The sequence below is a fragment of the Lolium rigidum genome, chromosome 6 (assembly GCF_022539505.1).
Source record: "Lolium rigidum isolate FL_2022 chromosome 6, APGP_CSIRO_Lrig_0.1, whole genome shotgun sequence".
Lineage (NCBI taxonomy): Eukaryota > Viridiplantae > Streptophyta > Magnoliopsida > Poales > Poaceae > Lolium > Lolium rigidum.
In genome coordinates, this window is record NC_061513.1 from 254466026 (window position 1) to 254493120 (window position 27095).

Here is a 27095-nt window from a genome sequence, read left to right on the forward strand (position 1 = left end):
TGCATCTGCGTCAAGCTCGTCAGCCATGGTGAGCTTCCGATCTCCTCTTATCTCCGCCTCCAGACCTCGATTCTATCTTCCTCAAGCTCGTTTCCGTGCAGAAAAGGAGGAGATCAAGGTTGGTGCTCTTGCTGCTGGTGGTCGCAAGGAGATGCCTCCCTCTGTAGCTGGTCATGGACGCCGACGCCGACGAAGCACAAGGGGACGATGGCCTTGACACGCCCGACCAGGAGTAGGAGCTAGTCCAGACCGACTCCCACCACCACCACGACGCCCACCAAAGGTCCTTTCTTTTCCCCTATTCCTTTCGTGCTCACCTCTATTTTCCAATGATCCATGGATCTGGCCGCAAAGTAGCTCGCCTCTATGTATCTATCTAGCACACCATTATTTCTACTTCAACCTAGTAGTAATATTCCAGTTCATCCTGCTGAATCATGGTGAACTACTAATGCTCAACATGTATACATTGGCAGATATCAGGGATGATACCCAAGTGAGTGGCTGAGTAGTGCTGCTGCCACGATGGAAGCCATCCTGCTGGAAAGCAAGAGTTCAGCAACAGTGGGTTATGTCGCTGGTGTTGGTGGCGGCATTACTGCGTCACCGAGTGGTAACCTGCTGTCATGTGACGCTGGTGATGGGCTCATCTTGTTAATGTTTCATGCTGATTACTGTAGTCGTAGCTCTGGTCCTGATATTGGCTTCATGTTATTTACTTGTTAATGCCTTCCGCTGCAGGCTGCAGCTGGTCGTGGATGCCGATGCCGACGAAGCACAAGGGGACGACGTCCTGGACACACCCGACCAGGAGTAGGAGCTAGTCCAGACCGACCCCGACCACCACCACGATGCCCACCAAAAGGTCCTTTCTTTTTCCCCTCTTCCTTCCTTTCGTGCTCGCCTCTAGTAGTTCCTAATGATCCATCGATTTGGCCGCAAAGTAGCTCGCCTGGTTCTTTATTTTTTTCCCTCTTCCCTTCCTGCTCGCCTCTATCTCCCAACTATCCATCGATCTGGGGCAAAGTAGCTCGCCTCAATGTATCTATCTAGTAGTAATATTCCAGTTCATCATGGTGGATCATGGTGAACTACTAATGCTCAACATGTATACATTGCAGATATCATGGATGATACCCAAGTGAGTGGCTGAGTAGTGCTGCTGCCATGATGGAGCCATCCTGCTGGAAACCAGGAGCTTGGCAATAGTGGATTATGTAGCTGGTGTCAGCGGCAGCGTTACTGCATCTGTCACTGAGTGGTAACCTGCTGTCTTGCCACGCTGGTGCTGTGCTCATCTTGTTAATGCCTCATGCTGATTACTGTAGTCATAGCTCTTGTCCTGATACTGGCTTATGTTATGTACTTGCTTATGCCTCATGCTGATATTTTTCAGGTCTACTACCATTCAGATTATGATAGCTATTTGGTTAGGTTCAGCTGTGCTAGATACCATATTATTTTTCCTTGATCTTATTGTCATGTTGCATATGTTTATGCTCACTACCTATTTGTTCTGGTTCAGTAGCAGTCTCTGAAATCTAATTCTAGGACTTGCTCAAATGGTCAGGCTTAATTGCTTATGCTTAGTCATTTCATATGCGTGTTTAATCTAATGCATGAGCTTGTTCTAGATTAAATGCATGAGTTGGTTCTGATTGGTCGGAAAGTAGTTCAAATTACCATTTTGTTTTGTTCTTGTGCTAGGAGAAGCAGGAGGACATGGAGGGTAACAGCTGGAACCTGCTGATTTATGTGTCACCTGTCTGGAAGGTTAGGCTCTGCGACGTTGGTACCTGTGGACCTTGGTTAGGCTTGATCTCGTGATTGTTGCGTGTTTGGTATGTCCGAAACATGGGTTGCGATGCACGCCCTGTTATTTGTCTTTTGTTGAAGCATGCTGAGCTGATGTGAAGTTTTGGATGCCCGAGAAACAGGCAAGGCCATGCCGAAATTTTGAACGGCTCGCTTGCTGATTGTTTGTTGTTAGTTGCCTTAGCTGCTGCTTCTTTTTGTTGAGTAAAAAGTTGCTGGTATTTGGACACGGACGGAAGAAGGTGTTGGTACTTGGTAGATAGGTAGCTTTTTGTTGAGGACGGAAGAAGGTGTCGGTCTGGCTAGCTGCCTAGTGTTGGCATGTGAGTGAGCTGGCTACTTTGTTGTTTTCCGTGAACACTATTAGAGTCGATCTTTGCATGGTGGCCATGTTTGGCTGATCGCCTGAGTATATTTCTTAAACGAAAAACTGATTAGCTAGTGGCTGTTGCATGCACTCGGGAAGGAAAAGAAAAAGATACGCAAGTTGACTATATTTTTGTGTGATGGCGATCGCTAATGATGAAGGGTACACGTCTATTTATCAGTGTATGTAATTTTGGTTGCTTTTTGTTGAGGATAACGAGAACTTAACAAAGATAAAGTTTTGCTGGCATATGTTGCAATTATAGGGCATATCAGTATTTAAATACACCTTGATTGCTTTTCTTTTCCATGCATATTGCTGCATTGACGCAAATTTTCATGTGCAGGGAGCTTGGCTACCCAAACCATGCTGCTGACCGGAGCAAGGATGGATGTCCGTGGAGCTGGGCTAAGGTAGCAGCGCTGCTGGTTCAGGGCTGAATCCGGTTGACTATTGAGTGCGGCCTACCTGGGGCAAGCAGGGTGAGTCAGGCATCGTCAGGGGCAAGCGGTGTTTTTTTCTCTCGTGGCATGGTAAGAACGGAGCGACGCTCTCATTGGATTATAGCCTTGCATATATTGGGGTACATGTTCCGTTGAATGGTGCATCTTTTAGCGATTGTTAGAGATATGGTTATCTCTTGACTCTTCCTGGTTGGTTTTATTCATTCTCTAGTTTATGAATATGTGGTGCTTCAACTTTTAGGAATTTGTGGTGCTTTTATGGTACTTGAATGTGATGTTGGTCGTGTAGTTGAATCACATGGTTTGCATGCTACATCAAGGCCTGTTTTGTGGTTTGCATTTCCTATAAATTTCCTTTTCTACAATCATGTATCATCTATGCTATTTAGTTCAGCACTATGCATGGCCTTGGTCTTGGACTCCATGTGTGTAGGAAAGTTTGTGGTTCTAATCCAGTGAGTTGTTAGTCTTGTGTACATAGTTGACCATCTAGTATGTCTACATGCCTATTGCTGGCCTGGAGTCTGCAGTGATTTGGTGAACTTGGAGAATTTTGGGAGGTAATTTCTGGTACTGGAACCTGCTGTTGTAGGTGTTGGTTGATCTTCTTGTGAGCATGTAACATGCTAGTTGAGTTGGATTAGCTGCAAATATTTTGTATGTGAACTTGCTTCTTATTTTAGCATTGCTGGAAAAATTGGTTATGTTGGACATGAATCTAGTTTCTTGACCCTACTGGGATCATCTGGAACTGAATTTTACAAAGTGAATGCTCATTGGTTTTGATTAAAATGACTTGTAAGTTGGAGGCTTTCCCCAAGTCCTGGTTTTGGTTGGTTCATGGAATAAATCCTGTACCACAATGCAGGAATACCTGTCATTTCTTTTGTCATGAATCTTGCATATGTATTTGATCTGCCATATAAATTGCAGATTCTTGATAGCAAGGACGCACCAGCCTTTGAAAGGTGTTGATGTTTGCAACCTTAGAATGGTGAGTGAAAATTATGGGTATTGCCGCTGTTTCCGACGACCATGCATGTGTTTCCTCTTCCAAGATAATTAGATGCATGGACGCGTGTCAATCTTGTCGCTTGGTTTCGATGGCGCTTGCCCGCTGTTGTTGCTGTTTCTGTCGGTGCAGGTTTAATTGGTGATGCGTGGCAGTGGGCGCACGCAGCAGATGACGCTGCTGCTGGGCGCAGCGCTGTGGCCTGCATGTGGATGTTTGCGTTGTTCCTGTGATAACATTTTCTTCCGTAGCGGCAGCAAAAGTAGTCGAGCTGTAGGTGTTAACATCATTTTGCTGTTGGATCGTCCAGAAATTTGTAATGGTGTTGTAGTTGGCTCCTTAATTTCTGATGTTCATTCTTGGTAGGGCTGCCCTTGTTTATGCATCGTCATCAGGCTCCTTTGTGATGGAGCTGAATGTTGTAGTATTTAAATGTGGTTGAGAGCTGGTCGTTTGTTTCCTGATGATATGTGCTGTGAATGAAAGTAGAGAAATTATGAGATGTTCTGCCAAAATTTTGAATTGATAAATGTGGTTAACTAGGACAGTTCTTTTGTTAGGAAAAAGGCATAGATTTATTTTGTATTGTCCGAAGGATTGATCAATCTCAATTCTTCCCGCCCCAGAAATTGGGCTGCCAGTCTGACGAGGCGAAAAGGTGAAACATCATGTTTTGGTAGCCCAATTTACTGGAGGCTTTTGGTAAAATAGATAGATGGAGAAAACAACCTTGATTTGCACACGACAAGCTAGCAACATCACCTCGTACTAGATGACAATGCGTAACCGTGATGGTTCCAGGTGAATACTTAAATGATTCCACCAAGAATGTCAAGATAATTCTAGACACACCAAGCCACCAAATCTAACACAACGTGTTTGTTTTTCCCACTCCTAAGGCCTTGTTTGGCAGGAGTGATTAGAAGTGTTTTCGATGAGTATTATTGGAGTGGGATTTGGTGAAAAAGACTTCACCAAAACCACGTTGGCGTGTTTTTGCAATCGAAGGCAACGATCCAGCAGCTGTACCTGCCACAAACAAAGACAACCATTCGTGCGTGTGAAATAGCTTCTGCCCGTGGTGACATCCAACTACAGACTGTGCCCCGCCCTGCGTTGCAAGCTAGCACTGTAACAACTCGTCGCTAGAGCTATCTAGGATACAATCGGGTCTAGCAACAACTTTTTCTAGGTAGAGGTGCACAGCGTGGTCCACATGTATGACGAGGAGAAGAGCATCTAGCGACTCAAGAAATGATCAAAAAACGCGAGGGGGCAGAGGTGTCGCAGTTTCACTCCTACCCGACGTTGGCCGACGTGTTTTCTAGTGATTACCAGAGTTGGCCCCATCCAATACTCGTATGCCAAACGGACTAAACCTATTTTCTAGTGTTTTGTTAGGCCGGTATAATACACTGCAAGCCACACCAAAACACCTCTACCAAATAAGACCTAACTCGTCTTAACATATATTTTCATACTTTGGCGGGACAACATTTTTTAACATGGAATTGTTGCTCTAAAACATGTCTAAATTAGGAACATGCCATTGTTGTCGTACCGGTAAGCAGGTGCATGCATGCAGTAGGAGAGTATCATATTGTTGATACCGGAAGATCCGATTCTTATAGTCATGGAGTAGATCACTAGAAATATTATTCTTCGGGGGTAGCTATAGTTGTCACGCATGGCTGGCCAGGCTCGGTAAGAGGCCCAAGCAAAAGCATGTATGAAAGGCTTTTGCTTTAGCTAGTGGAAAACAACACAAGCGGAGGATATGGAGCGAGTTTAGTTCCACATCGCATGTCCCTGTGCATGTCTAAATTAGGAACAAGCCATTTAACAGTAGTTTATGGATAACTATTGTCGTACCGGCCGGGAGCATGTGCATGCATGCACGGTAGGAGAGTACCGTACTGTAGTTGTCACACGGGGCCGGACTCAATAAGAGGCCCAAGCAAAAGCATGTGTGAAAGGCCCTTGCTCTAGCTAGTGGAAAACAGCACTAGCTTGTCCGGTTTTTAGTTCCACACCGCTTAAGGGGAGAACTTGTGAGCAACTTATAAGGAGACCTCTTTGTACACATCTAAAATGCTAGAAACACTAGTAGAGTTGCATATAGTGCGTGCGCACGCGTGAATATTCACGACTTAAGACTTAGATAATTCTTTTGTTAGGATAATTCTTTTGTTAGGAGAAAAAACATAGATTTACTTGGTTTTTCCTCAAGGATCGATCCATGTCAATTCTTCTTGACTCTGAGATTTGCGTGGCTTTGCATGGTGATGTTAGACATCTGGTATTTTTTGGTAGCCCAATTTACTGGAGGCTTTCGGTAAAACCAAAAAATATGATCGAGAAAACAACCCTGATTTGCATATGAAAAACTGCCAACATCACCTCATAATATGTTCCACGTTGCGCCATTTTCTTCTAGGAACCTTGACCCCCCCTAAAAGGGGCGGCGTTTGCACAGTATGGTAGGGGTATGTCAGCGGCAGCTGGCATGACGACTACTGCGTCGTGTGCATCCTCTCTCGTAGACCAAGAATGATGTCGTGCTCGTTGTTGACCCTGGCGTCGTCATGCATGATGACCATCGCCGAGGGCGACAGACAACCCTACGCAACCGTGACGGTTCCCATCGGTTCCATGTGGCGCCGCTTGTGGAGATCTACATTGGCGGGTGGCTGGGACCATATGTTCCACGATATGTCCAATAAATACTTAAATGATGCCACCAAGGAAGCTAAAGAGTAAATGCCAAGATAATTCTAGACACACCAATCCACCAAATCTAACACAACGTGTTTGTTTTTCCCACTCCTAACTCATCTTCAGCTATATTTTCATACTTTGGCGGAACAACATTTTTTAACATGAAATTGTTGCTCTAAAACATGTCTAAATTAGGAACATTCCATTGTTGTCGTACCGGTAAGCTGCAGGCTGCAGTAGAAGAGTATCATATTGTTGATACCAGAACATCTGATTCTTATAGTCATTGGTGAGCACGTGCATGCATGCATGCATGCCGAAGGAGAGTTCCTTACTGATTATCCGAACATCCAATTATTATATTCATGCTGGGTGGCTACGAGCATGGCAGCCAGCCTTGGTAAGAGGCCCAAGCCAAAGCATGTATAAAAGGCCTTTGCTCAAGCTAGTGGAAAACAACACAACGGAAGACAAGGGAACAAACTTGCCCACTTTTTAGTCCCATACCGCTTAGGGGGAGAAGTTGTGAGCAACTTATAAGGGGACCTCTTTGTAGACATCTAAAATGGTAGAAACACTAGAGTGCACTACACACATAGCGCGTGCGCTCGCGTGAATATTCGCGACTTAAGACGAGCTCCTCCCAGATCTTTTTAGGCGAAGGGGTAAGTGGGATGAGCCAGGCCGTGGTTTGGGCCATGCTGGTGGACTGTTGGTGGGCTGCTCGGCCAGGTAAGGTTCAGGTGAGTTTTTCTCCATTTTTCTCCTTTCCTTTTCTTTTTTTATTTTCTGTTTTCAATTCTGTTTTATAATTCTGTTTTATTTCAAATTTAAATCATGTGATACCTAGCAGGTATTTGATAATTTGAACTTCAGTAGGACTATGAAAAGGATGAATGCTTTCCTGCATTGTTTTTGGGATAAACTTTTAATATATGTGAGCTACATTGAATTTTTTTTATTAATCATGATTTTATGCACTCGTTTTAATTTCCTTTCTCTTGTGTAATCAAATCTATTTTAAATTATTAGAGTTGAGAATTTCTACTCTAAGTGTTTTAGAATTTATCATTAGGGTTTGATCTCTTAATTGAGAATTTGGTTCCTTGCATATGATTTTATGTGAACCCTTATTTATTAAGATCTTGTAGTTTTGATTATCACTCTATGTCAAGGTTAGCACTAGTATTATATTTTAATAACACTTTGAATTACCTAGTGTAGACATTACTCTCCTCATGGTTGGACCTTGGTTATAAAGATAAGTGGTTGATCACCATACATGGTTTAATTATCAAATATGTTCTAGGTTTTAGTCTCCCCTATGCATGATAATAGAGTTACTTGCTTAATACTTCATGTACTCCTCTAGTTACTAAGAATCTAAGAATTGGTTCTATCTTATACGAGTGGTCTTCTATTATTGTCCTTAATCTATTATTAAAGTAACTAAAGTGGCTATGGTTCTTTTTATAGTTAACTTTGGTTATAATGAGCAGTGGTTTCTCACCATATAAAGTATAGATTTTACTCTAAGGTCTTCTTATGTTCTTTTATTGAGGAATAAGTGGAATATAGATGTGATAAGATTCTACTTATGATTACCAAGTGATTTACAAGTTAAAGTTAGGATATAAGCCTAAGGTTGTTTACTAGTTACCTCCCTATGATTTCATGTGGTGAATAACATCTACTAATCCTATTAGGATTTAACTTATCCTCACATATCTCAAGAGCATGATCATGTATTAGACATGATCAACTTGTTCTTAATTACTCTACCTCAAGTTCTTAGGTTTATGATCCTAATTAACTCAATTTATAATGATCAAGGTTTGGCTTCCTAAAGTATTGTTCATGAACTAGGTTTCTCACTTCCAAGATTAAGTATTGTCTTGATCAACTAGGGTGTAGAACTTCTTTTATAGATTTTTGAATGGACATGGTTATGGTTGCCTCAGTAGTTTATATCCCCGGAGAATGCCTGAGGTAATTACTTATAGTCCATTCCAAGGTATGATGATATAATCATCTTGATAAATGGATAGTTATCTCCCTCAAATTCAAGTGTTGCCTCAACTAACTTGAGTGTAACACCATAGCTTGAGCTCTCTCTCATAGGAATGATTTATTCTAGGGTTTAGGGTATACTCTTAATATCTCCTTAGGTATCTAGGATAAAACTCCACTTGTCTATCTTGATTGGATTAGTCCCCTCCTTACTTTATCAGTTCATGGATATAATCTTATTCCATGTGACGGATGAAACTTGGTAACCAGAGGGGTAGCTGCGCACCCCTTCGGCATATGACACCTGTCCACTTTGGTCAAACCTCATTACCCCATCCCACCTATTACTGTATCAGGTTTTAGCGGTTAATTAGTGATTAAGGTGGGAACACCTCTCTCTCTCTCATCCACTCTCTCATCCGTCATCTCTCCCAATCTCTCCCAACCGCTCGTCGCAGGAGCCCTGGCCAGCTCACGACCAAGATTCGAGCGTTTAGTGACCAGGATTCGATGGCGCCCAAGAGAGAAAATGTTCATCCGCTTCCTCCCCGACGACGGCCCGCCGCGCTCGAACAACAGCGCCGCCGTCGAGTGCTCGCTGACGCGCAACTACCTCTCTGGTGCCGTAGAGTGCTCGCTGACGCGCAACTACCTCTCTGGCCCCGACGAGCACGCGCCGGCGCCGGTGCCGTACGTGCTGTCCTTCACGGACCTGTGCTACAGCGTCAACAAGGGCCGCGGCGGGTCGATGGGCTGCCTGCCGTCAACGGGCAAAAAGACGCTGCTCGACAGCATCTCCTGGGAGGCGCGAGAGGGCGAGATACTGGCGGTGATGGGCGCCAGTGGGTCCGGCAAGTCTACGCTGGTCGACGCTCTCGCAGGCCGGATCACCCAGGCGAGCCTCGGCGGCCAAGTCACGCTCAACGGCGAGCCCCTCCACGGCCGCCGCCTCAGCGCCATCTCCGCCTACGTGACGCAGGACGATCTGTTGTACCCGATGCTCACCGTGCGGGAGATGCTGCTCTTCGCCGCCGAGATGCGCCTCTCCCGCGCGCACTCCTCAGCTAAGAAGAGGGAGTGCGTCGAAGCGCTCATCGACCAGCTCGGCCTCTCCCACGCCGCCGACACCGTCATCGGCGACCATGACCACCGCGGAGGGGCGGAGCCGATTTGTCCCGGCAGCGGCGGCGTAGGACGGCTTGGCGGCGGCGAGGCTCCAAGGCGGCATCGAGGAGCAGTCGGGCGGAGGGAGCCAGAGGAGGGCGGAGCCGATTTGTCCCGGCAGCGGCGGCGTAGGACGGCTTGGCTAGGAGCGGTCGTGAGCGGAATGCATCAGTGGGGATTTTTTTCCAGGATTTGTGATGGGGATTAGCTATTTAGGTTAATGTACACTGCGTGGGACACGGTCAAAGGTAGCTAAATAAGTACGAATCTCAACGCAGATCAAACGGTAATGTACACGTGCGTAGCTACCCATGTGTGTACCAAATTCACTCTCTTCCATGTGATATTAGATTATCTCACCACTCCAAAGGAAATGGTTTATCTCCTAACACTTTAGTTCAAAGGTTGTCCTTTATTCTTAGATAGGTAGATCTAGGATTGGTTTGAATGGTCTCCCTCTCATTTAGAAAGGGCTTCAATGCTAACCTAAGGTTTGGCTTCATAGAGAATGATGTGATCATCAATATCTATGATTAACATAAATGGTTTCTCTCTCTAGGGAATGTCTTGAATAATATCCTAGGGTTCCTCTTAAAGATGATGATTTGAATTCATGGATATATATCCAAGGTTTAGCTCTTCTCTAATAAATAATATAGAACTCTCTCGCCTTTCTAGGTTTGATGTATAATAATTTGGAATAGAGAAGAATATATATTTCTAGAGTGGATCTCCTTATCATGTTTCCAAGAATGAAGTAAAATGAATACCATGAGTTCATGGTAGGATCATAGATTAGTTTAAGACATGGAAAAGATAAGTCAAGAATAGTTTCTCCATTTTATTGTTACTTGATTTCCAATTATATGGATGTTCATATGTTATGGCAAGGAATACCATGTTATGATCTTTAATAAGATCAAGTAGTTGATCCTTGATTAATATGTTCCTTGTGTTGGTTTTAATTCTATTTGATCTAACCCCTTAGATCAAATCATCTCTACCCAAAACAAGGTTTTAACAAAGTCACATTGAGGTTTATAATGCTTGACTTGATGAGCTACTTCAATTCCACCAAGGTCAAGTGAAACTTTAGTTACTGTGACTGTTTTACTTTAAAGCGCGAAAATTCCACGGATTTTCTATGCATGAATACAATGCACACATCTATTTTCTCTATTTTTGTAACCCCAAATCCTGGGATATTACACTGCATGACTGGGGCCATGACCGCCGAGCATGCCCCAACACGAGGAGAGAAACAACCATAGAGGTCCGCTCCGTTAGCGCCCACCTTACCAACATCAGGTAAAACCAAAGGATCGCCAGGCGTCCCGGAGAGCCTACCCAATGTAGCTTCTGCACGCTCCAGAAAGCCTCCAAGCGCAAGCACCCAGCCGTGCAAGGAGTCAACAACGTCGAGAAGAGGACGGATAGCCTCCTGCAACAACGCAACTTGCTTCTCCAAAGCGGATTGCATATCCGCTATGGTCGAAGAGCCAATAGAAACAACTGATGCCCAAGACCGATGATAAGTAAGCACATTGGACGGGAGCGGGACCTCAACCTGGGCACGGTGAGGAGCATGTTCTTGGCGGGGCAACGACACGGTAGGGCCTGTCAATGAGCTGAGAGGTCATCGGGCCCATAGGTGATTGTGGGTGTCTTCAAAAATGAGGGCAATATAAGCACAAATTACTGGATGGTCGTGAAGCGACGAAAAAAGAGAGGGTAGTCTGCAGCACTACGCTGCAGCTGCGATGCAAAGAACGAGGTCAACACGCTTCGGCTGAAAAAGACGGCGGACGGCGGAGCAAGTTTTTCCCAGAGATACCGGCAGTAGTATTTTCATCGGGCTCAAAGGGGCAGCGTACGGTGGAGTAAGCATATTCTCGCAGAGTTGGTACACAAGAAAACAATAGTTTTTTTTGGGGTAAAAGAGGTGGCCGCGCGATGAAGTAAGTATATATTTCTGAGGGTACCATAGAAGATGGCGGCAATATTTTTCTACAGTCAAAGAAGGGACAAATACTAGAGTTTTGTTTATTTTTAAAGTCACTCTTCAAAAAGGCAGTGGTATGTTTCGGGCAAAAAGACATAACCGATTTTAAAGTAGGTATTAGTATTTTCTCCAAACAAAAGAGGCGATAGACCATATAATAATTTTTTAAAGTAGACAGTAGTAGTTTCCCAAGGTAAAAGAGGTGATGGATGGTGTAGTAATATTATTTTTACGAACATATTATAGAAGAGGTAGGTAGTATTTTCACTGAAGGCGATTAATAGAAAAAGTTAGTGGCCTTTGCCAAACAAAAGTGATGACTAATAGTGTAGTATTTTGTTTCTTGAAATTACCGTAGGAGAACCGTGAAGCTATACAGTGGAAAAAGGAAGTTAACATTAAGGAGTTATGGTTGAGAAATAAATGTTATACTTAAAGATTTGCATCGACAAGTTAATGTAGAAGAATTACAGATAGAAAATAACTGTTCATGTGATGTCGAAAGAATATTGTTGGGAAATTACCGATGAAGAATTATTGATGAGTAATAACGGTTGGTGAATTATTTTTAAGGTTGAAGATTTGCATCCAAAAAATACCGCTCAGAATTACCGTTGCTGTCCACATATTAATCAAAAAACTTAACGATGTAAAATAACTGTTCAAGCACGCCGAAAGAATACTGCTAGGAAATTACCCATGAAGAATTATTGATGAGTAATTATGTTCGAAGAATTACTTTTGAGGTTGAAGATTTGTATCCAAAATGTACCGCTGCAACTACCGTTCGTGTACTATGAGTAGTTAGCTTCGAATAATTATTGTTAGACCATGCTTGGACAAAATAGAAAAATGTGTGTTCAGCTACTTCATAGATGCGTGTTCATCGAATAATCTAATAATCCTATCAGATAGGAATTAGAAAAATGTGACTAGACCTATATGGATCACCCTAAAATTACATGACTTTTACCATGCAATCAACCGGTGAATATTCGTACACTACAAACTTTATTAACACTAACCGGAAAGTTCATGTATAACTAACCGATGTACAATTACAAAGCTAGTTAAGACGTGATATTTTTCATTCTACAAGGGAGATGATTAATTTGGAAAGTAAGGTACACTTCCCAAGCTACAATTGTGACCTTTCTATCTAGGATATTTGTTTCTCTCGTCAAGTAGTGGCGGCGCTACGGGTGGGCCATACCGGGCTGTGGCCCACCCTTTTCAGGCCACTTTCCCTTAGAATTTGGCTTAAATTTGGCCCATCGATAACAAATAGCTTATTTGCGGCCCACTCTATGCTTACTGGCCCATCCTTTATTTTGGCCATGCTCCGCCACTGTCGTCAGGTGTCTTTCTCACTTACATTGTTCTGTTTTTTCATATGGGGTTGATGCAATTGACCAATCACCTCATATTTTGAGTAGCCAAGTAATCATGAAATAGTTATACTAATAATGAGTGTTCCTCACATATTTGTAGTACACCTTCCATCATTTTTATAAATATATATGTTGGTTACATGTATACTTCGGGATACAAATTTAACTAGTCCATGTTTTATTATTACGAAGGAAAAATGCTAAATATTTACGATGATCTTCATACTTACGAAATTTTGGTTGTAATGTTTAATTATCTAGATATGGATGTGCAAAACTAAAATACATATAATCATACAAAATATTAGTTTGAAAATAGACACATATATTTAAAAGAAAATTACTTGATATACTAAAAAAATTATATGTATTTAAGAAAAGCAAGAAAACCAATCGAGCCATATATAAGTCTATGTCGCGGGGGAGTGTTATACATGTTTATATCTGAAGCAACCATTTTAGTATTTCGAGATGTCTTGGTAGAAAATTCTAGACTGTACTCATACTAGTTTGGATATCTGAATCATACTCATATTTGTAGTTGTATTTATAAATAACTAGATCGTATGAGTGTAGTAAATATATTTCATAGGTTTATTTATTATACTTAGCTACTTGCATGTAACTAAATAGAGAATATAGAGTGCACGTATCCAAATGAGATGTTGATAGTTGATTTCTCATCTAGTCTTCTTAGCTCACCGCTTTACCCTCACTTGCCGATATTGTTCATTTCATTGTTTTTGTTTTATCAAGTTTGCCCTTTCATTTCGGATATCTTGTAACACGCCGATGATGATTGTGTGCTTTTTTTTTTGAAATAATAATATGTACTGCAGGATCCCACAAAATCCTACATGTCGGCACACAACAGTCAAGCTAATTAAGTCGATTGAAGCTTAGGGAAATGGTATGATCATCGAGTGGAAAAAAACAAAAAGAGAGGAAATAAAGGACAGTTTGAAAGATGAAGTTAATGAAGAAATACCCACTAGGTGAAAAGATAGATGGTCTAGTCCATCGCTAAACATATCTCTCCCAAAATTCCTCATAGATTGGTGCACCAAAGCTTACCTCCATACTAAAGGTAGTTCTGGTCATTTTTCGAAGACCACTAGCCTAACGAAACACCCTAACCTATTAAGAAATATCACCGTGTCAATACTCCCCAAGCAAGGTTTTACGTGGTTAGCTACACACTGTGTACTCGCTACTTTTGTATGTGACTACGGCACTTAGATACCCCCATCCCTTTATTATTCTAATTAAAACAACAATATTACTTGAGGCAAAATAAAATAGATCAAAAAGAAAAACGCAAAGAAATAAAACAGAAAATATTGAAGATATAGTAACTGCTAATGGGCTGCCCAGTAAGGGCAAGAATGTAGGCGGAGCATCCTTTTTCCGAGAATCATGGGCCCTAGCACAATGATTATGGAGAAAGGCCTTCCGGAGGGGGGTGTTGTATGTCGAGCTGGTCGGCGCGGAAGCGGTCGCCGCACACCCCATGCGCCCGGATTACTAACTAGGCCGCAGCCCAACATCAGGTAAACCGGTTTTTTCTTTTTCGTTTTTTTTTGTGTTGTTTGTTTTCTTTTTGTAAAACAATCTTTTTTAAAAATCTGAACATTTGTAAAATTTAAAAATTTAAATTAAAAATAAATCACTTTTTAAAAATCTGAACTTTTTTCGATTTGAACATTTTTTTAATTTGAACAAAAATGTATTTTTTTCTATGAACAATTTCCGAATTTGAACATTTCTGAATTTGAACAAAATTTATATTTGAACAATTTTCGAATATAGACTTTTCTAATTTGATGTTTTTCGAATTTAAACATTTTTCGAATATAGACTTTTCTAATTTGAACAAAAGAAAAAATGAACAGAAAGAAAAGAAAATAAAACAGAAAACGGAAAAAGAAAATAAGACAGGCCCAATACCCGACCAGGGTGTGCGGCAACCGCATCGGCACCGACCTGGTCGGTGTATTGGACTGGCCCCTTCCGGACCTTTGAGCTTCTAGTCCGCCTCGCCTCATATCCCACCACATTTAGGAGCCCATGACCTTTTGCACAGCCATGAGGCCCATGATCGTGTCTAAGCTTCGCGAGCGAAGAAATTTTCAGCGTCGCCTCTCAAAAAGAACATCTCTCTTTCTGGACGATAAAAACTACTGGTTGCAAAACAAGCAGTAATAAAAACAACAGATATCTCCCTCTGGACCTCTGGACGATAAAAACTACTGATCTCCATTGTCAAGAGTCGATCTTAAGTAGAGTCGTAATTCGAGTTGCCCCCTCTGGACCTGTTGTTAGCATAGCATTCGTGAATGAACTGAAGATGACGAGATGCTCACATGATGGCATGAGGATCAGTTCGACCGACAGATTTCTTCCCATGATTCTGAACGCCACTCACGGGCAACTGAAGAGTTCCGGGACTCCGGGGTCCGGGCATCACGGTAGGCCATCAACGAGGCAATCAGTTGAACACGAGAGCTAAACAAATTCAGCGACGGAGACGTCGACAGTAGACTGTCAGCAGTACAACAGCACCAGTACCCTCTCCTGTTGCTGGATCGGAGCACGATTTGGACGCTGAAGGCGAGATGGTTTGCTCCCATCGCCGTCCTGCTCTCGGTTTCCATAGACAGTGGCGTCGCAACGAAACGATCGACTCCTACTTCAAGCTTCTAGCCCGGCCAAGAGGAAGAGGGCGATCGACGATCGATGAGATAACGAGTCCAGCCTTTATGTTGTGAAGCCATCGTCTACTTAATCCTTTCCATCTTCCCTCACCTGTGCTGAAAGGGAAGCGCAACGTACTGCTTGTCCGACGACGACCTCAGACCGATCGAATAAAATCCCACAGTAGCTCTCACCATATCATATGTATTTCCATAATTCCTGTCCCAGAAGATTTGAACGTATCTTTGCACAAATTGTCTTTATCTGTATTTGAAATGAGCGACATAGAATTATGGTACAGTACGTACGATGGATGGATCACCGGGTGGCCTGTTACGTCACTTGGTTCCGCTACTTATCACCGGCATCTGCGGCATACACGGTGTATTCGACAGTTTGAGCCTACGTAGTACCAGACCCACAAAAAGGCAGTAGCGTCTGAAAGCCGATACAGTCGCTACATAGCCAGCTGTTTGTTGATGGCGAATCAAATCATCTGCACGGTACACGCACTGCATCAGTCACGACGGCCCCTACACTAATGAGAGCGTACGACGCGACGTCCTGAGGAGGACGGGATCCTCTAACGTGCAGGAGCGAAGTCAGGTAAGCAACAGTATCCTGACTTTACTTCTTTCAATTTGTGTGATTAAGGCCAAAAGGACTTAAATTATTTCAAACAATACAAATTTTTGTTATGCATTTAGAGTAACTACATACAGACGAAATTTGTTATGCATTTTTGCTGGACGGGCCGAAACAGGGCGGCGGCGGAGTGGACGATTGGACCGACGGCACGGGGTTGCTGGAGCACATCTCCCGCTCCTTCTTCTAAGCGGGGTGGAAGGAGGGAGCAGCTGCGCAGCTGGACGCAGGGGTGGCCGGCGGCAGCCGCGCGCTCATGCGGTCGCGGATGCGAGAGCCAACCTGCTCGACGGCGGGAGGCGAGGCAGACTGAGCGACGACGGGAGAAGGCGGCTTCTGCGGGATCCGGACGGGTCGCAGAGGAGCTTGACGGCGGCGGAAGCAGCAACGGCAGAGGCTGACTCACCGGCGAGGAGGACAGGACTGCGTCCGCCTCGGCACAGGCGACGGCAGCGCCGGCCTGCTGGATGGACGGAGAGAGGACGCGACGAGGAATCCAGATCAGGGCTCGGCCAGCGCAGGGAGGCTCAGGGAGGGAGATCAGGGCGGCGGCGCGGCGCGCCCACCCGTCGCGTCCAAGGTCGCCACTCTCACTTGCTTCGTCGATTATCCTTTATACTACTAATCTTACACAAGATGATTTGGTATGAAATAATTGTGTCATTGCATGAACAAATGAGACAAACATCACATTCCACGATCAATGGCCTAAATATTTACCATACTCATCTGAATATGCTTTCTAGAAGACGAAGCCAGCCAAAAGGAGGGACCGAGGAGGGCCGCCATAGGCCCCCCATAGGCTGGCGCGGGTCCTGCCCTGGCCGCGCCGCCTGGTGGGGAGGGGGCCCACAGCCCCCTTCGGCCGCCTCTCTTTCGCGTACTTCTTCTAGAAGACGAAGCCAGCCAAGAGGATGGGTCGAGCAGAGAAGGAGGAGGCGCGCGGAGGACGTGTTGGATCGATCCGTACGAAATCAGCTGGGGCGGGTTGCACGCACGCACGCGGCAGGGCTTCATTGGTCGCGCGTTGCTGCTGCCGCTGAGCTGGCCATGTGGTCCGTTTTTTTTGCGGAAGTCAAACGAACGAAATGAGCCGCGAATTACGAGAGACGGATCGCTTCCTTTTCTTTTGCAACAAAACAAACCCGCACGCCAGCAACCTGGGCCTCATTCCTTTTCAGGCCCTGATCGATTGATACTTGCTGCGATCGGGCTGCCATTTATTCGTTGGTGCTCCCTTCGCTATTAATTTGAGTCCACCGACCCACAGAAATGACACATTATTTTGACTTCTACACACAACAAACCAAGTCCAATTCGTTTTTTTTTTCTGTCAAAAAAAAATTCAATTCGTTTCTTGTAAACCATAATAATATATACATCACAGCCATAGTCTTCCACCAAGGCACATACTAACTACACGATGATTGCTCTCTCCTTGTCTACAGTCTACCAAGCCAAACGTACGTGTCACCTTACTCCGCAAACTCGTCCGCCAACCCACCGTGCATATCACCTTACTAACCCGCCTACTTACCCACCGTGCATGTCAGCTTACTCCTCCTTTACAGACTAGAGTATTTAACAGCTCGACAGTAACGAGGAGCCCGGCCGTGAGACCATCTCCAGTCGCGTCCCCCAAAGCAATTTGGGGCGCGCCAGATCAAAAAATGGTTCCAGCCGCGTCTCCCAAAGCCCAATTTTATCCGACGCGCCCCGATACGGTGTCCAGCGCTCCGAGCCCGTCCCCGACCCACAGGGGACGCACCGGGGACGTCGGACACACCGAAAAGCAAGGCGGGGAGTGGCGGGACCGACCCGTCAGCGGCACAATTAGTTTTAACCTAACCGTCGCCTACCTCGCGATGAAAGTAATTGGCGCGCAGTGACGGTACAGTTCCCGCAGAGGGGCAGCGACGCGTCTCGCCGCGCCTAGCTCTGCGTGCCGGCGTTAATGAGCGCCACCGCTCCCCCGCCTCCCTCTGGCCTAATAAAAGGGTCGCCTCTCATCGTCCCTCTCACACACAAACCCTAGCCGCCACCATCTCAACAAGAGTCGACGCCATGTCTGGTAGAGGCGGAGGCCGATCTCGCGGCGGTGGTCATGGTCGTGGCCGCGGCAGAGCTGCACGCTCGCCGTCGTCTTCATCGTCGGAGATGGACGTGGAGTCGGGCGTGCTGTTCGAGTTCGTCCTCGTCCTCAAGGGCGACCCACGTGGCATCCAGAGGCTGCCCGACTTCTTCGCCGAGTACGTCACCGACGACGACCGCCCGCGCACGATGCATCTGCGGGAGGCTTCGTGCGGCTACTACCGGTGGATCGTCGACGTGATCTACGACGCGCGCGGCAAGATGTACCTCAACATCGGGCCGGGAGAAGTTCGCGCGCCACCACAGCCTCGAAGCCGGCTTCATCCTCCCGTTCTCCTACTTCGGCGACAGGGACATGAGCGTCAAGGTCTTCGACGAGACGCGCTGCCGCCGGGACTACCACGGCGACAACACCGACGAGGAGGACGACTAATGGTGAAGAGTGTTGTTTCTTCGCAGCGAATACGTGCACGGAAGTTTCTGGATGTTCGTCTCATCGGTAGAACCACAAGGGCACCATCCTCCGCTGGATTTTCCAGTTTGGCTGACTGGGTGTGCCCTCGAGTGTTCTTTCTTAGCAGCGAACACAGGAATCCTTCGATGCACGGCCTAGTTAGGTTTAGTTTTTTTGCAATATTTTATATTTGTGTCCACCATGGTTCAAACTATGTATTAGTTTGTGGAAAACTATGTTCCAAACTATGTCTTCCTGTAAACCACGTTCCCAATTATGTATTAGTTTGTGGAAATTGAAATAAAAATGACAAAAAATGTATTTTTAATGTTTGGGGGCGGCGTTTGGGGGACGCGGCTGGGGAGCGACGTCCCCCAAACGCGGCACGAACGAAACACGTCCCCCAAATGCTCAATCCGACGCGTTTTGGGGGACGCTTTGGGGGGCGCGACCGGAAATGCTCCGAGAGCAGTCAAGCTCACGCCGCCCAGGCGAAGCGATTTGCCCTCAGGCTGTAAGGTGGCGCGGGACGTCCACGGTGCTGCCGCCGTTCCCGCTTAATCCTGTCAGTAGACATCCACAGGAAAACAAAACGCTGAGAGCTTTCCTCGCTCGGTCGCTCCCTCCTACTGATGGGCATCCACTACTGCCAAACGGTGATGGCAGCGCCGGCGTCCAGCCCCAGCAGGACTGTTCCGCGTCGATTCATTCACCAAGTTCTTTCTCTCCCGCGTTAGCAATCAATAACCTAGTCGCACAGTGATTGCTGCAGTTGTCGCGACGAGCACCTGCTGTAGGCCGGCCATGTCGTATTCCTGGAGGAGCACGGTGGGGAACGCCGGGTCAGAGCGTGCCAGCTCGTGCCGAGGGTGAGGTGCGGCTCGGGGCACGAAGGGTAGTAACTGACCACCACGCTCGCGTTGTCCATGCACCGGTTCATCTCCTTCAGCCGGTCCGGCGCCAGTACGTGCGCCTCCGACAACAACTCCAGCACCGCCACGGCGAGCCTGCGCACCGCGGCATAGTACTCAGGCAGGACGCCGTGCATGGCGGGCGGGAGCTCGTCCTGCCGCGGTAGGTCCGGGAACGCCTGGCAGAATATGGTGCCACGCAGTTGGCCGCCGGCAACTAGAACATGTCGAAGTAAGTTTGAGATGAACCGGAGCTTCTCGGCGAGGCCGCGGGTGTAGTACGGTGTCTTGGCCTCCGGTGGCGACTCATGGAAGTGGCGCACGGACCTGATCGAGCGTCTCGGCGAGGAGGAAGGCCAGCACACCGTGGTTCACCACCTGGAAGAAGCCCACCGTCTTTACCAAGTGCAGCTGTGCGACCGGCCGGCCTCAACGATTTCGAGCTCGCCGCCCACCGCCAGCGCGTCCGGAGGCGGGAGTGTTGCCAAGCAGGAGCAGGCCGCGACACTTGTATGTCGCTGCTAGCGGGCTCAAGCGGATTAACGGATGCTGCGGCACTAGAGTGGAACAGAATGGGCAAAATCTTAGCGCCGGCACGTGATGGACATCAGTGCTTCTCCTCCGCGCCGGCCATCAGGCAGATCAAGCGGTAGAGAAGGTTGATCAGCTTAGCTAGAGAAGTGAACACCATATCGAGACATGCATGCAGCACTCAGCAGTGTAATATAGCGGGGCATGCATGAGGATCGATACGGCACGTCATGCATGCATTTGTTTGACACAATGTGGCATGTGCAAAAACCGACAAAAGGAGTCAGCTGGCCGGGTCATCCGCTGCATTGCTCTGCTGGTTCACACACATACAAGTAAAATTAGGTTCTAATTCCGTTCTTCACGGGATCTATCGAGTCTTGATTGAAAAGTCGGGGACATCCGGCGATGCCAAACGAATCTCCATCAAATCATCGGACGGCAGCCACCTAGGGGGCATTTCCACCGGTGGCAACAAATCCACTCTCAAACATGAAACCACATGGAAGTGGTGGAATTTTCCTCAAGTTTCTTTGGTGACCTTGAAATTAGAGTTTCGCACTATATGTCTAGAATCTTCATGCGGTACTTTTACACCACCCATATTATGACCCGATGCAAACAAGTGAGGGCTTGTGACCCTTTATTGCATGATTCAATGCGCACCCCCCGTTCGAAAGGCCCAACGATGTTTACTTCGTACGTAGCTTCTCATCGAAATGTGTGATTATGCATGACTTTCCAATTTGCTTGTGTTTTATACTTTTATTAGGTCATAGAAACATGAAAAAACTTTAGAAGTGGCAAAGTTTTAAAACAAGTTCGTTTGGTGGCATCGAAATGTGAGTTCTGCCCTATAAGTCCATAATCTCCGAGAGATATATATAGTCATGTTTGTGAAACAAGTGTCATGTGCAAGTTGTGCATTGGATTTTGCTCTTTACTAAACCCTTATCTACATATATTATGAACCAATGCAAAATAGTAATGGTTCTTGACCCCTTTAAGTGATTTCATGTATCCCATGTTTGGTAGGGCCCACAATGCCTACCCGATAGGTTTTCATCGTGATTCTATGTGAGTTTCCATTTTTTGTGTTCAACAAAGTCATAGAAACATAACACCCCCCCCCCCAAAGTTGACAAAATTCTTCGAAGAACAGGTTCGGTGGCCTCGAAGTCGGAGTTTGGGACACTAAGTCCACAATATTGAAGTTGTATAGTCATTTTTATGAAGCAATTGTCATTTCAAAGCTGTGTGTTGAATCTTCCAATTCAAACCGCACGTATGTACCCAAATTATGACTCAATGCAGAAGGGTAAGGGTATACCATCTATTATCACACAATTTCGTGTGCCCTCCACTTGGCCGACCCCACGATGTTTACCATGTAACTTTTCATCCAAAGTGGTGATTAAATGAGAACCTCCACTTTGTTTGTGTTTAAATAGGTCACCGAAATATGAAACCTCAAAGCAGGCAAAGTTTTAAAAAATACTCGCTCGGTGGCCTCAAAGTGGTAGTTGTGCACTATAAGTGCAGATTTTTCATGCGATATAGTCATGTTTGTGAAGAAATTGTGATTTTAAGGTCGTGTATTAGACTTACAATTTCTACTACTAGGATATAGCCTATAGGAGGAAAAATGGTGGTGGCGCCACGACAACAGGACCAAGCTGTCGCTACTTGGCAAAAATGCAGGCGACATATAATTTTTATGATACTTTTGGCCTACCGAAGGCATGGCAGATTATTTTGACGACGTTGCTATGGGTGACCCTAGTGGCCCAGCCCGCACAAAAAAGTTCGGGAGGCCCACAAGTCTACGCCGACACGTCGTAGGTACTACCCACATCTCAGCGCATGTTTCGTCCGGCCCAGCGCCTCACCCAGATCGACTCACAACGCACGCCCTCCTCAATCCACTCTCCCCTTCTCACTCCACTCCCCTCCTCGGTCCACTCTCCCACCCGCGTGTCGGCCGAAGCCTAACCCCCGCCGATTCCCCCCACAACTACAAAGATCTCTTCAAGCACACCCGCCTCCGAGCCCCACCGCAAATTTTGTCGCCGAATGTAGCCAAATAAGCCAAACCCTAGCTGCCATTGGGCACTTTTACGATAGAGATCTTGACCGTCGGGATGTTGTAGCGTGCAGGTTCGGCCGCCTCGGCCTCAACTTCCGCGAGTGCGCGTCACTGGCCGGAGCCGAAATGTGAGTTTCATCGCTTCTCCTTATGACACGCAAGGATCAGAGGTGACACCGCCAGGCACCACTGGGGCTTGCCATCGCCGAGGCGAATGAGGGGCCCATGGAGTATTGGAGGGTGAATTTCCCGGAACATGTGCAAGTGGAGTTAGAGCATCTCTACCCGCGTCCCCCAAAGGTTTTTGGGGCGCGTCGGACATTTTTTCGTTCCCAGTTGCGCGCCCTAAAGGCCCTTTCCGTCCGGCGCAGCCCAATATGGTGTCTGACCCCCCCGAGCCCACGGTCCACAGGGGACGCTCCGATCGCACCGGACACAACGAGAAAGCGGGGCGGGGAGTGGCGGGCCCAACGCATCATCGACACACGAACGAAGGGTCGCAAACTTGCCTTAATGGCGACGAAGGGGCAAGCGAGACGTCTCGTCGGCGCCGCGCAACCTTCACGCGTCGCCGCCGTTCGCACGCCACGGCGCATTCCCGCTCTTTCTTCCTGCGCTTCCGGCCTCTTCCCGCGCTTTCTTCCCACCTCTTCTCGCGACGCTGGTGTCTATAAAAGGCCTCCTTCGTTCAATGGTAGCCACCACAGCCGCCAACGCCCCTTTCTCCCCTGCAAGCACAAGCATCATCGCGTACGCACCACGTACGCAATGCTGAACCGCGCTGGCGTCGGCCAGTTGCCTCCACCACCATCTCCACCTCCACCTCCATCTCCACCACCGTAGGAGTTCGACGTCGACCCTGAATGAAGCGTGGGAGGAGGTGGTGCTAGCAAACGCCATAGCGATGTTCGACGCCGCCACGGCGGAAGAGGCGTGCCGATGTCGGGCGGAAGAGATGGGCGAGCGGTGGAGTGCAGAGTGGGATCTCCATCAACATCAGCGGCAGGAGGCGCTAGAGCAGTAGTGGTGGGAGGAGGTGGCGGCAGTGGAAGCGGCCGCCTGGGCGGTGGAGGCGGATGCGGATGCATTGGCGGCGGCTGCAACGGCACAACTCGAGGAGGAGGAGGAGGAGGAGATGCGGAGGCGGAGGAGGAGGAGGAACACGACGATGACGATCGATGACGCAGCAACTGGTGCTCGTTGAGTCGTTCGAGTCGCAGAAGAAGCTGCAGGAGACACCCGTGCCTACGAAGAGGAGCAGATTCGCCGTGTCGTCCAGCTCTCCCTCCAGGCGGAGCAGCTGGGGAGGGCAGGCGAGGACACGCTGAACGAGCACCGGTGTCTTCTCGTCACTCTCTGTAGGGAGAGGCGGCGCGTGGCGCAGGAGCTGCGGCGGAGGGGAGGCGACGACGGTGCGGGGCTGTCGAACGCACCGCGGGCGGCCAGTAGGCCATAATCTAGCCGTTTTCATTCAAACTTGTAAAATATAATGAAATTTGAACGAAAACCTTTATTTTCGTGCATTTTTATTTATTTTGGGGCCGCATTTTGTGGACATGGCTCGGAGCGACATCCTCCAAACGCGGCACGAAGAAAACGTGTCCCCCAAACGCTCGATCCGGCGCCGTTTGGGGGGACGCGGCTGGAGATGCTCTTAGGCTTTTTGCGCATGGGGAGGGAGGAGAGCAAGGAGAAGATAAGGATTAAGGGGGATCCTCATGGGTTTAGGGTTCCAGATGGGGGATCTGCTAGAGATGCTCTTAAAGCCCAATGGAAAAAAAATTAAGGTTTTCTCACCCTTCCTTGCGTGATTTCATGTGTCCCCTATTCGGTTAGTCCCACGAAGTCTACCCCACAACTTTTGAGTGAAAGTGGTGATTCTATGTGATTTTCTATCTGGTTTTTGTTCAACTATGTCATAGTAACATGAAAATCCATTTTTTTTTGGTAAAGTTCTAAAGAAGTTGGGTTGGTAACCTTGAAGTGCAGGTTTTGCACTATAAGTGTAGAATATTCATGCGTATATAGTCACTTCAAAGTTGTGTGTTGGATTTTCCTATATAGACCACCTTTATATTCCCATGTTAATGCCTCAATGCAAAAAAAAAAAAAAAAAAATTAACCGTTTCTGAACATTTGTCATGTGATTTCATGCGCTCTTGTTCGATAGGCCCCACAAGTGTCAATTTCATGTGACTTTCCACTTTGTTTGTTTTCAAATAGGTCAGAAACATGAAAACCCCAAATAGTAGAAAACTTGGGTCGGTGGTCTCGAAGGGGAGAGTTTTGCACTATTAGTAAATAATAATCTACATCCGCTATATAGTCGTGTTTGTGAAATTTTCGCTTTGAAGTTGTATTTTTTTTTTCTCACACCGCTCTTATATACCCATATTATGACCCCATTGCATAGAGTAATGGTTTCCGTCCCTTGCTCACGTGATTTATCATGAGCAGTATGATGACAACCAGAAGCTTTTGAACAGCTTCGTCAATTACTTGACCAGCTGCTCTACATCGTAGCTGGATATCACAACAATTTTTGTACCCATATACACCTTTGTGAAATAATAAAGGTGAACTTTGAGAAGACTAAATATATAGTGATGTGGTAGAAATATATCAAGTTTCCTTATTACTTACGCTTTACTTCTGAAGTTATGTTTCATTTCTGAAACGTATTGAGTTTATAATTGCATCTTTCTCTTAGTAGTGTTTCATGAATTAACACTGATTATAAATACCATGGTCCGTGACTTAGATTTTGACTCGATCGGGGTAATCAAAGGGTCAATTTACACCGTGTTGTTTGCTTAGAGCAACTCCAGCAGTTGCGGCACGCGGTAAAATCCGTCATTTAGCGCGCGAGAGAGGGGGAAATAGCTCCAGCAGCCGCGGCAAAAACAGGCGCGAGCTCAAAAAATTCCCCATGGCGAGTCACATCCATCGCGTGATAAAAGGCGCGTCTCCCAACCACCAGAAATCCCATCCATGCGCCACTCCACTGCTCGTGCAACCGCCTGCCGCTTCGCTGCCCCCGCCCACCGCCGCCGCTTCACCATGCCTCCGCGCCACCGTACCCAGTTCGGGTACCACCACGTCCGCCCACAGCTGGCGCATACGTTCTACGCGGAGATCCGCACCGCTAGAGGGCACATCATCCTCAGGACGTTTGCCACGGCGGTGGCCACGCGCGCCTACGACGCGGTGGCTCAGACGCCCAGGACGCGACATGAATTTCTACGACTGCGAGCCGCTCGAGGAGGCCGAGTTCCTGGCGGGGGTGGCGAATATTGTCACCACCGAGCAGCGCTGCCACCAGCGCGCGCTCTAGTGCCGCCTAGCCGTCGCGGCTTTCCAGTAGGACGTTCGCGAAGAGGGAAGGCTTCCAAACAATCAGAGACAACGAATGATCGCTGGGCGGATGAATTCTTGACCATCCGGTCGGAATCACATCGAGTTCTGATGATTTCGAGTTCTAGATCATTAGCGACAACTAGTGTTATTTTAACGCTATAATGTTTGTATTTTACTATACTAGTATTTTACTTTGTCATATGTTTATCGCATTTTTAATAGATATGTATTTTTATTTTTTTGATTTTTCTAGCTCCCTTTGATCTTGTTTTAAGCAATTTTATCACCGAATCATGTTTGTGGCGGGCTATTTTACAGAGCCCAATTTTTTAAACATAAGGCATTAGCCTATCTTTAAATTAATAAATGCACGAACGGGCAGATACATGAAGCTGATAGCTTACAGGCAACACACACTTAGCAAGAAAAAACAACAAGAAACGCCGATAAAGAACGGAGCCTTCATCCATCTGCGCGAGCAGAACCTTGAAGCAGAGGCCATGGGGGGATGCACGTCACCTGAGAGGGACACAATCTTTGCCAGGTCCCGACTTGCTGTCGTTGCCGTGTCATCCCCTCCGCCTTCGAAGAAGGCCCCTGCCTTTCTCGCCCTGGCTTGAAGGACGTCGTACATCAGAGGTGGAGCCGCTCACCCTAGAGCACGGATGAACACACAGGACGGTATTTCAAGGAGATGAGCATCGAACCAGACCAATACTTCACATAGACAACACCAGTCGCAGTGTCGACCACCATCAAGACATCAAGACACAAGCTGTGGAAGAAGCCGCCCAACGAAGACACATCAAGGAGATGTGGAAGCAGAACCACCGGCGAAAAGCAAGAGCCGACCAAGGTAGAGCGCCGCCACCAAAGAAATGCCGCTAGTAGGTGCCCGCAGAGCACCTCGTTCACCTCCCCACCATCCCAAGGCGACGCCTCCAGGGAGGGAACGACGCCAGAGCGCCGCTGTCGCCCAATCAAAAGGACTTAGGTTTTACACCCAGGAGGGGGAAGGAGGGGAATGGGTTTGGACCTCGACGTCGCCTCCAAGGAGGGTGAAAGCGCCCTCGACGTTGTGGCCGCCACCGCCGGCCAAAGGTTCCCTCGGCCCCATCCCTAGCCACCGCAACTGCGCTTTAGATCAGGCGAAGCTAGATCCAAAGGCAGCGGGGTTGGAACAACCCCTCCACGGACCACCGTCTTCAGATCTGGTCGGAGGGCGACGGGGCGACCCACCTGCACCGTGTCCCCAACATTCTTCTCCTCACCACCCCCGCGGCCGAGAAGAGGACTGCCAGCATCGGTGAACACCTCCTGCCTAAGGACCGGCGCCGCCCTCACCTCGCGAGGCAGCCTTCCCAGATGCCAAAGCTCTCAGCA

At 47.1% G+C, this 27095-nt stretch overlaps 1 long non-coding RNA gene across 1 annotated transcript in view; it reads left to right on the top strand.

The window, feature by feature from the left end:
- The first annotated feature begins 307 nt into the window (after positions 1–307).
- LOC124666179 overlaps positions 308–27095 on the top strand; it is a 49528-nt gene continuing 22740 nt past the window's right edge. Inside the window, exons 1-2 of the long non-coding RNA XR_006990820.1 lie at positions 308–637; positions 742–865. This is a non-coding gene — a long non-coding RNA (uncharacterized LOC124666179). The remainder of the gene's footprint in view (positions 638–741; positions 866–27095) is intronic.